This window comes from Budorcas taxicolor, chromosome 23, assembly GCF_023091745.1.
Source record: "Budorcas taxicolor isolate Tak-1 chromosome 23, Takin1.1, whole genome shotgun sequence".
Classification (NCBI taxonomy): domain Eukaryota; kingdom Metazoa; phylum Chordata; class Mammalia; order Artiodactyla; family Bovidae; genus Budorcas; species Budorcas taxicolor.
The window spans coordinates 34,779,449-34,793,797 of record NC_068932.1 but is presented as its reverse complement, the minus strand read 5'-3'; positions in this window follow the sequence as shown (position 1 = coordinate 34,793,797).

Sequence of the window (14,349 nt, the reverse complement as noted above, 5' to 3'; positions counted from 1 at the left end):
CTGGTTGTTTTTCTGGTCCCTTGGTCTGGAGTAATGCACACACCCAGTAAGTCTTACAAATAATTTTGAATGGCCTCTGAACCTACTCTTTTCAAGATCACCAACAAACCTGGGGGCTCTAGGTTTAGTGATCACTGGTCCTGATCTGACTGGTTCCCTCAGCAGCACCGACCAGTCCCCTCCTCAGCCCCCCCGGGCTTCCTCCTACCACACTGGCCTGACTTGGGATGCCTAAGGACCCAGGAGTCATTTAGCTTCTCCATCTGCACTCTCTTTAGAAGGATGACTGGTCCTGCCCCGTGGTTTTGAGCATCTGTCATACGCTGAAGAAACTCAGCTCCTCAGCCTCCGTCTCTCCTTTGAGACTAAGCCACCTGCCAACTCCTGAATATCAGATGCTTCTCAAAGCAGCACAGTGGGGTCTCACTGTCCTCCAGACTTCCATACTTGCTTATCCCTCACTCTCACCTCTCCCAGGTGCTCAGAGAGGAGACCTGCGTAGGGAGAGAAGAAACCCACTGCAGAATCCAGGCAAGAGTGGTGTGTGGCTTGGACTGGAGCTGTGCTATGGGGAAGGTGAGCGGTGGGCATATACCAGCTTGCCTTGGCAAAGGATGGGGTGAGGAGAGGAGAAGCCTTGAAGGCAGATGCCAACACGCAGTGTATGTGAGACGGGCAAGGTTGAAAGAGAGTGAACTTACATCAAAGACGGTTCGAGGCAAAGGACAAGGCATGTTCTGGGCACCTGAAAGAATGTGTGTTGTGCTGCCTACCATTGGATAGGTGTGGGAGAAAGAAGACTCGTTTCATGAAAGAATTTTTAGGGAAGCTAAGTTACAGCTAAAGGAAATGGAATGTTGCAGAAAAGGATAGATAAAGGCAACACAGATCCTTATAACCAGATATAATTGCCCAGTTCCCTAAATTAATTCTCCCAGTAGTAAATACAATGCTATATACATTAAAAAAAAAAAAAAACTTTTAAATGACATTTCAAACATGCAGGAAACTATAGACTTGTGTTATAAATATCCTTATATCCACCACTCTGTTGTGATGTATATATATATATTTTTCAATTTTTAAATTTAAATATATTAAAAATTTTTTTACAATGTTGTATTGGTTTCTGCCAAACAACAATGCAAATCAGCCTTAATTATACATTCATCCCCTTCCTTTTCCACATCCCATCTCTCCAGGTCATCACAGAGTACCAGACTGGGATCCCTGTGCAACACAGCAACTTCTCACCAGCTATCAGCAAATATACACTATCAGGTGTAAGATGTAATCTATATATCTTTCTGGGCTTCCCAGGGTGGTGCTAGTGATAAAGAACCCACCTGCCAATGCAGAAGACATAAGAGATGCTAGTTTGATCCCTGGGAAGATCCCCTAGAGAAGGAAATGGCAACTCACTCCAGTATTCTTGCCTGAAGAATCCCATGGACCGAGGAGCCTGAGGGGCTGCAGTCCGTAGGGTCACAAAGAGTCAGACACAGCTGAAGGGATAAGTGTCTTTTTAATGGCACTTGCCCCTGTAGTAGTATTGTGTTGTTATGCATTCACTTTATTTTCTTGTATTATAGAAGATGCCTTGAGGGCAGAGGCTCACCCTCCTCTTTGTATCTTAGAGGTATCTTACATGATGCCTCACACACACAGTAGGTCCTCTAATCTTTGCTAAGTTAAACTGAATTCTTGAAAGACCTCAAAGGGATCTTCAGAAAAAAAAAAAAACTGTGGCAAGCAGCGTATACTATTCTTACAGGTTTGAGAATCTGCAGCTATTTTTAAGAGTTATTAATTCAGAAGGAAGGCTGTAAGAGAAAATAGGGCAGTCGCTGCATCTCATGACATAAAACTAAGAAAATGTATTTCATTTGCTGACATCCTTGGCTAATATTTCTGACTCTGGAATCAAAGGCACAGGTAACCCAAATCTCAACTTTCCCCTGTAGGCTTTCAATATCTGTGCCCTCCTACAAACGCTAAGCATATTTGATTTATTAAGAGAGATGTTTGCTGCTGCTGCTGCTGCTGCTAAGTCGCTTCAGTTGTGTCTGACTCTGTGCGACCCCATAGACGGCAGCCCACCAGGCTCCCCATCCCTGGGATTCTCCAGGCAAGAACATGGAGTGGGTTGCCATTTCCTTCTCCAGTGCATGAAAGTGAAAAGTGAAACTGAAGTTGCTCAGTCATGCCCAACCCCCAGCGACCCCATGGACTGGAGCCTACCAGGCTCCTCCGTCCATGGGATTTTCCAGGCAAGAGTACTGGAGTGGGGTGCCATTGCCTTCTCCCAGAGAGATGTTTAGGCATGTAATATGGTAACAACTATCAGCTATGGCGGGTTTACCGTTAGGCAATGTTAAAGGTTTTGTCAAGTCCTAGTTGCTGTATCTTCTGCCCTGATAAGTCTTTTACCTCCTACACATTCGGGAAAAGTGTTGTACTGACTGATACATTAGAACCTTCCATTGCGCTCCTTGACACAGAGCTACATCAGTGACTTACCAGAATTCCCGGAAGAACTTGCTATATACCATGGTAAACGAGACTTTTAATAGCCGTGGCAAGTACTTAGGGTGACAATGGCATCTGGTTCTCCTGGATAATCTCACTTTAGCCCTGTTGTAGATCAATAATGTCTCAGTTATTATTAGGAATCCCATGTCACTCTCAAAAGCATCTGGGTTGAGATAATAAATTATCTTTACCTAAACTTTTAACACCACATGACTGCCCTATGTGAATGAGGCTTCCATTTTTTTTATTTATGCATTGTCCTGACAGACGGATTAAATAAGACTTTTTGCTTTGTTTTAGGAAGCCACGCTAGACATCAGAAACAAGACTATTTGGGGCAAGCTTTCTGAACAGAACACAAATTGAAATAAATCCGTTCACCCAGATGTTTCCATCACAAATTGTGCCGACACGGCACAACTGCCTTTCCACAGGGAAAGAGCAAAGCGTCAAAAACCAGTAGGAACTAAAGCTTAAATTACACAGTAAAAATGTTCAACATTTAAAGTCTAGGGCTGTGGTTACAGAATTTAAGTCAAAACCAGCTTAAATTTCAAAAACAACAACAAAGATCCAGGATGGCTTCTTATTAGAGAAATGATCTCTCTCTTTTATCTCATCTGCATCAACTTAAAAAAAGGAAAATTCATATAACATTAGAGTAAAATGTATTTGTAACTATATTTTAAGCCTAGCAATTTCAGCTCAATTTTCAGCAGCAATGTTTCACTAGAATCAAAGATTTCCTAGATGGTTTAAAAACACAGTGACAATTTGGCACTTTGAAACCTTACGTGAATACAGCTTTAACTTCCTATTTTCAAAGAAAAATGAGATTTAACATAAAAATAACTAAGGCAATGCCCCTTAAGGTCCTTAAAAAAGAGAAAGAAAAGAAATTCAACCTGCTGTACACATTAAATAATTCAAATCAATGGTCCTTTTAAGCCCTTAGCAATGCATGAACCAATGGGGAAAAGCAATCTAATACTTCATGCATTTAGGCGATTGCATTAGAAAGACTCTTAGCCTGCTTCTGCTTTTATAAATGCAAATATATGCAGAGCAGACAGATTGGGATCTGTACAATTTAGCAATGATCGAAACTTGTAATTTTTGAAAATGGGACAGATGTCCAGACTAGTTATATTAAGATGTTGCTTATTGAAGAAACCAAACAAACAATCCAATTCCACCTCCTCCTTAAAAAGGAAACAAATAAACAATGCTACCACAAATTCAAATAAGCTGTATGTCATCTTGTTTCTTTTATAGAATCTGAAAGCTGAAAGACAGCTTAGGGTAGAGGAATAAATATTTCCTGACTGTATCATTCACTGCATTACTCATCTTCCTGTCCCTAAAACACAGAAATGGGGGGGAATGCTCCCCCATTCAAGGGCCACTGAGGTCAGAGATCAGCTAGATCTCTGGTCAACAAATAAGGGCTGAATGAATGCCATCTTACTTTATTCACTCAAAGTTGCTGAGTGCTTACTGTCTTTCTATACTTGGAATATAATGGCTCCCAGGGCTTATTTGATGATATTGAGTGCCTAGAACGTGCCAGGCACTGAGGAAATATGATGAGAACATAGTAATTGCCTTAAGTCTCATGGGGAAGACAAGTAAATAAATACATGATTTAAATGGCGTGCTAAGTATGGTAATGAATGTATATGAGGTACCATGGCAAATGAGATGAGGATGGATTGATTCTGACTGGGTCATGAAAAAAGACTTTATTACTATACGCTTGGGCTTTCCTGGGTGGTGCAGTGGTAAAAAATCCACCTGCCAATGCAGGAGATGCAAGAGATGTGGATTTGATCCCTGGATCAGAAGATCCCCTTGAAGTAGGAAATGGCAACCCCCTCCAGTATTCTTGGGTAGAGGAGCCTGGTGGGCTACAGTTGTGGGGACACAAAGAATCAGACGTGACTGAGCAACTGAGCTTTTATGGACTATATGCTTTGAGACTTGAAAAATTGCTGAGTATATTTCCTAAGAGTTTAAACAGAGAAATGACATGATCGGTTGTGTTACAAAACAGCCACTCTGGAGGCGAAGTGGAGTATAGTAGCATAGGGAAGAGGCTAGTGGTGAAGAAGTCTGATTGTGGCAGCTGCATAGCCCAGGTAAGAGATGACAAGGGTGTGAGCTAATAGAATGATGCTGGGTCTGGAGAAAGGATGTCTAGACACGAGATTCAACCAAACATGTCCACCATTGAGCCTCAGCTACATTTCCAGAGAGCTCCAATGGCTACAGGATCCACTCTTACGCTGAACTGGAATCAACGTCACTCCAACTACCATTTGCTGGCCTAGTTGTGCACTCTGGAGAAATTCAGACAGGACAGATCCTCAAATGCTGGCTCTGTGTTCATGCCTGATTGCCATCAGCGAAATTCAGATAAAATATTTATATTCTTCTAACTAAAAAAACAGCAGAGTCGGGACATACATTTCAAACGTGCCCTAAATCTCCTGCCCTAAACATTCACCTTCAAGGTAAGCTGAGATCTGCTCTGAGAGGTAAAGTAGAGCGGTTGGTTTTTTAAAATCTTAAAAAAAAAAAACCCAACAAACTTCAGCTTCATAGATGTTTGCTGGGTTTTGAAATCATTCACCTTATGAGTTACTCCTCTCCTTGCTTTACAGACTCTACAAATGAGGTTCTTCATTCAAGAGAATAGGATACGGCCATTCTGAAGGCACCTGCTTCTCTGATCAATGGCCACTACTTTACATGAATAAGGGACAGGAATGCAGGAGAGGTCATTCATGGTTCTACAACCTTGCTCTCTGCACTTTCACTGTAGCAATTCAACCGGCTGAATCTACCACTAGAAGCCTACAATTCCAAGAATTGTCCTGGATTTCCCTCCGCAGTTTTAGAAAGAGAGTCCTTCAGCCCAGCCCAATCTGCCTCCCAGAGCAAGATGGTGAGCAGAAGCCCTGGTCAAGCAGGTCTCTGTGTGTGTCGTCGGCAAGGTTTTCTATTCAGGGAGGCCAGGGATTGATATACTATTGAGTTTTGTTCAGGGAAAGAGAGATTTTTTTATTAAAGTTTTCAGATGTATATAAAACAAACTCACATATGACCTTCCTTCAGATTCAACATTACCAACATCTGCCACTCTTGCTTCATTTATCCTTTTCATCCTTTTCCTTTCCCCTTTTCTTGACTTCCTTTTTCTTTCCCTCCCTCCCTTTCTTCCTCCCTCCTTTCTTTTGTGTAGTACTGTTAAGCAAATCTCTTATAGTGTGTTGTTCTATCCCTATGCTGCTGCTGCTAAGTCGCTTCAGTCGTGTCCGACTCTGTGCAACCCCATAGATGGCAGCCCACCAGGCTCCACCGTCCCTGGGATTCTCCAAGCAAGAACACTGGAGTGTTGCCATTTCCATCTCCAATGCATGAGAATGAAAAGTGAAAGTGAAGTTGCTCAGTCGTATCCAACTCTTAGCGACCCCATGGACTGCAGCCCACCAGGCTCCTCCATCCAGGGGATTTGCCAGGCAAGAGTACTGGAGCCGGGTGCCATTGCCTTCTCTGTTCTATCCCTATATGTCAGAGTAACTCTAAAACATACTTTCTAGCCACTTCCCTGACTGTCCAGTGGTTAAGCCTCTGAGCTTCCACTGCAGTGGGCACAGGTTTGATCCCTCATGAGAGAATTAAGATCCCACGTCCCACAGCCAAAAAAAAAAAAAAAAAAGACATTTTCTTATATAAACACACTGACCAAATTCACTATTACACCTGACCAAATTAATGATCAGTCTTTAAAACCATCTAGGATCTAGTTCACAGGAAAGTTTTAGAAGTAAGAAGCCTTATAATCTCTGTTGCTTCTCTAGGGAAACACTATGCCACAGAGCTTCCTTAGATTATCAGGATATTTCCCTTTATACTCAGCTTAAATTTGCATCCTATCACTATATATTATATCCTCATGTATCATGTTAAATAATTAATCTACCTTTTTAGTGTCTACACCTTTAAAGTATTTGTATATAGTTAGCTGGGTTTTCCCTAGTCTTTACTTAACTGAGCTATACATATTTAATTCTAATCTTCTCTTATTCACTGATGCCCTCAGCCCCTTAAGCATTTCGGTGCTTTGCTTTGAACCTTGTCCAGCTGGTTTCCATAAGCCCGGTGATGAGTAGCCCAGAACCAGATGCAGTGTTCCAAAAGTGTTTGCACCCAAATGAAACTGCTCCCCATTTTCCCCCCTGAATGTTCAATGCCAAACCACAAGAGCCGTGCTCTCTGTCATATTATAACAGAAACAAATGTCTTATTTTCTGCTTTTATTCCCAGTTATTTTTTGGCATTACAGCATGTGTTTCATTCCTCCCACTAAACATCTGTGCTTCAGATCACTTTCCTCCAGATGTAATACAAACAGCATCTGGGAATCAAAAGAGTACAGAGACCCAGCTCTGCCACTCTAGCGATGCGCCTCTGGCAAGTCACTTAGTGCCACTTCAGGTCCTTCACCTAAATAACAGATAAAGACATTCTTTCTAATTCACAGGATTGCTGGAGGGTCAAATGAGATGATGTAAATGAAAAATGTTTACTAACCATTTTTTAAAAAAGATTTTTTAAAAAATTAACGAATTTATCTATAGCTGTGTTGGGTCTTCATTGCTGCATGCAGGCTTTCTTTAGTTGTGGAGGGCAAAGGCTACTCTCCACCTGCAGTGCACAGGCTTCTCACTGCAGTGCCTTCTATTGTGGAGCACAGGTTCTAGGTGCATGGGCTTCAACAGCGCCCAGGATCAGCAGTTGCGGCTTGTTGGCTGCAAAGCACGGGCTTCGTTAGTTGCAGCACAGGGGCTCATCAGTTGTGGCTCATGGGCCCCAGAGCATTGCAGGCTTCAGCAGTTGCAGTGCACGGGCTCAGCTGCTCTGCAGCATGTGGGAATCTTCCAGGGATTGAACCCACGTTCCCTGCATTGGCAGGCAGATTTCTAAACCTTGAGAAGTCCACAGTTTACTATTAATAACTTTAATGGCATATGTGTTTATGTGTGTGTGTATCTATCTATATTAGTACATGAAATATAGAAAAGGTGAACACTGACATTCGCTAAAGACTTTTTCTACTTGTATCAATAACCTATTGTACCATTTAATAATCTCCGCTATCAGGAATTTTTTTCTTCCAGCCCTGTTCTTTTCATCAAAACAGAATCGTATAAAGCATCTTATATACCTGGACTACATAAGCCGAAAGAATTTCAGGTTTATCCTTCACTTACATGTAAATCAGGTACAGGACATTTGCTTCTGTTTACTACTTACTGAGTTCTAGGGAAGTATGCTAAACACTTTACCTGAAAAATGACCTCATTTAAGACTTCATAATTTCATGAAATAGTCACCATTGATATACCCAATTTACATATGAGGAAACTGGGGCTCAGGAAAGTTAATTAACTTTCTTAAGGTGAACAGCTGAAGATAAGCAGTAGAGCTTAGTAAACCTAACAACTTCAGAGCCCTTGCTTCAACAACGGGCATGAGTTAATATTTCAAATAATAACTAGGAACCCCTAACTACAGATGAAATTCAACAAACCTACTATATGCCAGACACTCAGAGAAGTGAAAAGGAATAATTCTTTTCAGGAGGCTTATTGTTTGATCACAGAACTTATAGCTGTTATAAAGGAACAAGTGACCATGGCTGTTATAATGATGACTCATGGCCATCGTTATCAGAGGCAACTGTACCAACTATCCAATGCCCAAGAAAATGCTTAAAAGTGTTAGTCCCTCAGTCATGTCCAACTCTTTGCCATCCCATGGACTGTAACCTGCAAGCTCCTCTGTTCATGGGATTCTCCAGGCAAGAATACTGAAGTGGGTAGCCATTCCCTTCTCCAGGGGATCTTTCTGACCCAGGATTGAACATGGGTCTCCTGCTCTGCAGGCAGATTCATTACCATCTGAGCCACACTCTTCTGCAAAAAATCAGGTTAGCTTCTTTTAAGAAAATCTATTTGATGATTATTGCTAATCATTTTTCCTCCAATTCTCTGGCTGTCAATTATCTAATAAATCACTGAATAAAATCTCTTTCTTTAAACTGTCCATTCAAAGATGTATTATCTGAGAAGGCTCTAGTTCAGACTTTTTATTACCTCAGTCCTGGATTACAGCATTAGACTCAGTTCCAACTGACTTTCTGCCTATTTCCACCTACTCTGAGCTTCCCTGGTGGCTCAGTGGTAAAGAATTCCCTTGCCAATGCAGGAGATACAGGTTCAATCCCTGGGTCGAAAAGATCTGCTGGAGAAGGAAACGCCAACACACTCCAGTATTCTTGCCTAGGAAATTCCATGGACAGATGTGCCCGGAGGGCTACAGTCCATGGGTTTCAAAAGAGTTGGACACGACTTAGCAATTAAACAACATTTCTACCTCTTTAGTTCCTGCCAGACACCACTGCCAGGTAAACCTCCTTAAAAGAAAGCTTCCATATGAACCAGTCCCTCCTCTGAAGCTTTACTCAGTTCTGCCTTTCAAGGCTCCAAATGATATCATGGCAATTTGCTTTTCTAACCATAACATAAATTCTCCTCTCCACCCAGACCATCCTCTTCTTTGCTGATTGAATGTGCCTTGTATACCACCATCTTTGCGGGAACTCTTCTCCCCTCCATCTGACTTGTTTCCTCTTTGAATAGTATCTATTGTTCAAGGCCCAACTCAGGTCTTCCTTCTTGAGGTAGCTGTCCTGCTCACTGAATGTCCATGTTCTCCTTCCTCTGTTCTCAGTAGGAGCTCAGCAAGTGTTGGCAGAAATTCATTATAGCTCCACTGAACATCAATAGCATTTTGGGGGCAATATCACTCACTGATACAAGATTAAGTATTGTCATGTGGCACCGCATGTGTGTGCTCAGGCGCCCAGTCATGTCTGCCTGTTTGTAACCCCATGGATTGTAGCATGCCAGTCCCTTCTATCCATGGAATTTTCCAGCCAAGGATACTAGAGTGGGTTGCCATTTTCTTCTCCAGAGGATCTTCCCAACCCAGGGATCGTAACCGGGTCTCCTGCATTGGTAGGCGGATTCTTTCCCACTGAGCCACCTGGGAAGCTCAGTGGTGTTACTTAACTTTCTATATGTACATTTCTTGAGTTCCTATTTGAAGTAAAGTGAAAGCTTCTTAAAGGCCTGAACCATGTCTTCAAAACTTCTTTTGTATACCCTATATTGTTCCCCAGGCAAAGGCATTGTATACTTAAACTGACATACAACTGACCCTGATGCTGGGAAAGATTAAAGGCAGGAGAAGGGGGCAACAGAAGATGAGCTGGTTGGACAGCATCACCGACTCAATGAACATGAGTTTGAGCAAACTCCAGGAGATGGTAAAGGACAGGGAAGTCTGGCGTGCTGTAGTCCATGGGGTTGCAAAGAGTCAGACACAACTTAGTGACTAAACAACAACAAATACTTAAATAATAGGGAATAAAATCACCTAGTCAACACCTTTAGATAATATAGCCAGTTTGGCAGGCCAAAAGAACAGTCACGACTTAAGAAATCTGGCCTCTAAGTCTTAGCCTTACTAATGCATTAATTTGGAGCTAACGAAAATAAACTGAAAATGCAAGAAATTCAGATGACCTCAAAAGGATAAATGCAAAGGAAACCACGTAGACACATCAGAGATAAACTGCTGCAAGTCAAAGATAAAACCTTGAAGGCAGCTACAGAAAACTATGCAAGCCAGAAGATAACTGAATGATGCCAAAGTGCTTAATGGAAAGAAAAAAAAGTTAGCGAATCAAGATTTATATATCCAGGAAAACTGTAATTCAAAACAAAAGGTAAAATAAACACTGTTCAGACAAACAAAAGTAAAGAAAATTCAGTGCTCTCAGACTTGTGTTATAAGAAATGTTAAAGGAAATTATTCAGAAAGGAGTATGATACCAGATAGAAATTTAGATCTACATTAAAAAATGAAAAACACCAGGATGTAGATAAATATAAAAGTTTTAAAAACCTTTTTAGATTTAGAGGTGTTCAGAAGATAACTAACAGTCAGGGGTCGGCAAGCTACAACATGAAGGTAAATATAGTTTTATTGAAACATAACCACATCCATTCATTTATATGTAGTGTCAAGAGCTGCAACCTCTGGTCTAAAGCACCAAAGTAAAGAACAATTTAAAAAAACCCAATATATTATAAAGTTTATAATGTAAAGTATATAATGTAAAAGCTTATAATGTAAAAGCATGAAAATAGCCCAAAATATAGAAGATATTTGAAGGTACTCTGTGATAAGGACATGTATCATAAACATAAAAAAATTTTAGAGAGGTAATATTAACAAGTCAATAGGGAGATATAACAGAATACTGCTGCTGCCGCTGTTGCTAAGTCGCTTCAGACGTGTCCGACTCTGTGCAACTCCACAGACGGCAGCCCACCAGGCTCCTCTGTCCTTGGGATTCTCCAGGCAAGAACACTGGAGTGGGTTGCCATTTCCTTCTCCAATATTCAAAACTGAAAGCTAATCAAGTGCCCATCATTCAGAAAAACAGATAAATGTAGGTATAGTCACACAATGGAATGCTAAACAATGAGAATGATTTATGACTGTATACAAGACAATGGAAGAACCTCACAAATGTAATCGTGAGCAAAAGAAGCCAGACATAAAAGAGTATATATACTGTTCACTTTATCTATAGAAAGCATAAAGGCAGACAAAATAACAATCTGTAATGTTAGATGTGGTTACCCTTGGCGGTGGGGTGGGGTTAGAGGGCTAGTGACTGGAAAGAACTTTCTGGAGGACCTCCAGTGAATTAGTAACCTTCTGTTTTTTTAATTTAGTTGTTGGTTACATATGCTTGCTTTATGAAAATTTACTGGGTGATATATTTATGATATATGCAATTTTCTATATGGATATTAAATATCTGTAAAAATTACAAACATACATATGTTAACTTTTACTGATACTTATATAAATATTTATGATATGCTGCTGCTGCACAGTCATTTCAGTCATGTCTGACTCTGTGTGACCCCACAGACGGCAGCCCACCAGGCTCCCCGTCCCTGGGATTGATATATACTTAAACTAAAACCCTGATGAAAGAATATGACAACACACACCAAAAGAGGGATTTTGGGAAAAAGCTGATGTTCTATAAACTTTAAAAAGTCACAGTATTTTGAAATAAATATATAGGTAAACAGTAAATTAAAATAGCAGAAGAATGAATTCATTATCTGGGGAGAAGGTTAAAGGAAATTCTCTAAGAAGAAGCACTGAGATAAAGAGCTGAAAAATATGAAAGAGTAATTAGACACAGAATAAATTGAAAAGACATAAATCTAACAGGACTGCTAGATGGAACAGATGTGATATTCAAAGAGATAAAGGATGAGGACTTTCCAAAATTGATGAACAACATGAAAGTTCAGGCTCAAAAAGAACGGGCTCTGAACAGAATAAACACAAATCATCTATACTCCAAAGCGTATGTTAGTGCTGCAAAAAGGACTAGCTGTCTCCTTTGTTTTAAAGATAAGAATACTGAGGCCTAAAAAGATTAAGTGATTTGCCTCAATCAAAAAGCTAATAGTAGAGATGGAAATAATCTTAATATGTTACAGTTTAAGGCTTACTTATAGATAAGAGGAGCAAAATCGTAATTTCTGACTTCAACTTTCCTACTGGAATCATCACTTGTAATAGCAATATGAGATATTACTGTTCACAGAGAGAACTTAACTCAAGTTGAAACTATGAAGAGATTACGGATTCAAGTGCATGCAGTTAAGTGTTTAACAAGTGATACTCAATAAATGATTAGGCCAGGCTACTGCTGCCCACATATACCTTAAAGAAGTAGTTTTAAGATAAATTTCCTATTTCAATTAACTACAAGACCATTATAATCATTTCAACCAAAAAAAACTTATATTTTTCATATTCCTCTATTTAAATGTTTCAATATTTTAGAGTGCTTTTGAATTACAATTTTTCTGTTATATGCACCAACATATAAGGTAAATTACTTTCTTCCTTTGAAACAGAACTAATTAAACCTCTAAATGCCCACTGTAAGTCTGATACAAATTTCAAACTGGTCAGAGAGACAGAAAATGTACTAAAGACCTGATATAAAGCATTCTTTTCTTATGTAGTACAGTGAATAATTTCTGACGGTGGATCTGGAATAGGTATTAATTCAAGTATTAGAGAAGAAAAGATCTAGTTAGTGTTTAGTTCTTATTCAAATTTTATAATTTTGAACTATCAGAGAAAAAATTATATTATATGATCCTGGATCTTAAAGCTATAATAAAAAAATTCTATGGCCAAGTCTGTTGACTTTTCAGACAATATTTTTCAGAAATATAAAAAAATTAAATGTCAAAATAAAATGATCTGTATATTCCAGGTGGAAGCATTTTCAGAAATTTCTAACACATGTTTTCTTACAAATAAGACAACTTTATTATGACATGAAATACATAGGCACAGGTATTTCTTTAATACTTTGACTGAGTGAAAAAAACAAAGCAATTGGTACATAAATACCAGACTCAGGAGAAAACTAATTCGTTTTATGGACGAGTCAAACTTTCTAGAGCATCTTGATCAGTTACAGCTGCTTATGAAAGTTAATGTTTTTAATTTTCAATAAATTTTAACTATTCATACTCATAAATCTGGCAACTATAAAAGAATTCTTAAAATTAGTTAGCAAATTTAGTCAGTAAAAATGAAAAATGAAACTAAAATAAGACAACAGACCACGAAAATACTTCTACCAAGTATTTACTGCACAAATAACTCACACAAATGTATAAAGAAACCATTAAGACATTTATTTATACAAGTGACAAAGTATATGAAAAAGTCACACAGAGGTAAATCAGCAATTTCGAACTCTTTTAACTTAATAAATTAGCAACAATAACATATAAAACCCCCACCCAAAGCTGTAAACTTCTGGTGAACTGATATATTCAAATGGTAACACTATAAAATGTTACAACTCTCTGGGAAAGCAATAAGGCAAACTTATTAAGAACCATAATACTGTTTATATTACTTCATTTAATAATTTCACTTCCAGGAACTTCTCTTAATAAAACTGAAAATAACCTAAGAATTTAGCAATAGGGAAATGGTTTAAATAAAGTAAAAAGATTAAATAATCATTATCAAAACTAAATACAAATAGTCAAATGATATGAAATAAAATATAGTTTAAAAAAGAGTAATACAAAATGAAAGTTCTGAAGTCACGGTATCAGGGTGGGGAGGATTATGGGTAATTTTTCCATTTGGCAAAATTTTCTTCAGTGTCTTCAATAAAAGAAAAAGATCGGTTACTGTTTCAGAAAGTCACTTGTCTTTTCAAAACATTTACACGCTTTACCATTAGCAAACTATACATGCCAAAATTTAAGTTGCGAAACAGAGCCAAGGTGCCCCAGGTGCTTTCTATTCCTTACCAGGCAACGTGTGAAGGTGGACAGTCACCCGTCCCATTCCAACAGGAAGAGGCAACCACGGCCACCTTTGGTTACACAAACCGCAGGGCACTAGACACGGACAAGCAAAGCTGTAAAAGTTTCCATTTACAACTCTGTATGTCTGAAGTTTTATTTAAGGCATTATGATAACTAGCTCTTTTCCTTATCATTTTCTGTGTCACTTAAGAAATCTCTAACATTTTCGTTTTAAAAATGTTGACAATACGCTGAAAGTGCTCTACTGAAGCATATAACTTTTTAGACTGAGTTTATATGA